Here is a 1,886-nt window from a genome sequence, read left to right on the forward strand (position 1 = left end):
AAACTGCATCTTCTGATGTTTACATAACCATTATTTTGTGGTTTTCTACCGAGGAAAGAATATCTTCGGCTTTGTGCGATAATTTGTAAATATTTCTTTATTTGAAACTTAAACTATTTACATTTTCAATGGCATCTTAAACCTGGAATTCTCATTATCTTTCGATAAATAGGGAGAAAATAAATGACCTATTTTCCCGAATGAATTCGCTAATTACGGCAAAACAATAAACGATAAAACGTACAAAAAACGAAGAAAAGCTATAGCTGTAAAAATATTCTTAACGTTTATTCATCGCCCTTGCCCTTTTGTTTACAAGAGAATAATGATTTATTTTTATCATCCAGTCTGTAGGCGGGAGATAAACGTTCCAGAAAGATGGACTCACCACCTACACGAGATCATTACCTACCCAAGAAAAATATTAAGTACTAAAATACCTATAAGAACTATAAATACCTACAAAATCCTCTTGTTATCGTGTTGGTCAGCTTCAGTTTTCTGTTAAAGGAAACTATTGTGACGGCTTGTTTGTCCGCCCACAGATCTTAAAAACTATGGAGGCTGTACGGCTGCAAATTGGTATGTTGATCATTCACCCTCCAATCATCAAAAAAATCAAATTGCAGCCCTCTTGCCTCAATAGTTTTTACTCTAATTTAGGTTAAAGTTAGCCATAATCGTACTTCTGGCATCGCCATAGCTACCAACAACATAGGCACCACCGGTCCGTAGCTGCGTTTCATTAGTCGTACCTGAAGCCACCACCGGACCATAGCTGAGTTTCATGGGCCGTGGCATTATACACTGTACAGAAAACTCGACTGTGCCGAAGAAACCTCGTCGTATTTCGTACTAATTAAAATTTTTAATACTGTTCCCATTTTACTGACACCAACTACGTTAGAGCATTTATCTCCTATTAGTCTTATTTTTTAAGTTCCACAAAGCATTGAAGAAAATCTTACCGGTGCACTGGGTATACTCTCCGGGATAAATTACAGCATTGTAATCTTCACTTATTTCATTCATTTATTTTCATTTAAACTGATTGTTTGAGCAATCTTAATATCATAGATTTCTTTTTTGGTGATTTGATGATGTTAGATTATGGCATATTTGATGATCATGGCGTTGTATGGAAAGCCAACAGTTCTCTAATAGGATATCAGTATAACTATATTACAAGAACAACAAATTCTCTCTCTCTCTCTCTATTATTATATATATATATATATATAATATATATATATATATATATATATATGTGTGTGTGTGTGTGTGTGTATGTGTGTTTGTTTGTGTGTGTGTGTGTGTGTAAGTGTGTGTGTGTATATGTATGTGTGTGTGTGTGTGTGTGTAGAAATCACTGAAAATACAGTGAATTTCATAGCAGCAATCATTTAGCATGAATTATCTTTCAGATAACAGTTTGGGAACTAACTAAAATCTCTTGTCTGCAAGAATTATTTAACCATTTATTGCTTGTGGTTTTTAAGAAAGAATTTCATAATTATCCTAAAGCGAGGAGTAAAGTAAGCTCCTTAATATCATGTGAATAATTTTCCTCTAATATTTAACAATCAATATTTTCCTTTCTGGAAGATTTACTAAAATCCTATCCTACACATAGCACATATTCAAATACAGCGAGTTTTAATTGTGATATTTATGTATATAACATTTTTATTTTAAAAACGTTTCACGCATAATCACTTAACTTCCTTGGTGAAAACCTACATACTTATTGCAATACGTAAAAAATAAAATCAATAACTGTGGTAACTAAATGCACTTCGAAAGTTCCAATGCATCAAATTTCATGTCAGCATCAGAGCTGGGCTTTAAATAATTCTTATCAGCAAATAATCAGCAATATTCACATT

This window comes from Macrobrachium nipponense, chromosome 9 (genome assembly GCF_015104395.2).
Source record: "Macrobrachium nipponense isolate FS-2020 chromosome 9, ASM1510439v2, whole genome shotgun sequence".
NCBI classification, from domain to species: domain Eukaryota; kingdom Metazoa; phylum Arthropoda; class Malacostraca; order Decapoda; family Palaemonidae; genus Macrobrachium; species Macrobrachium nipponense.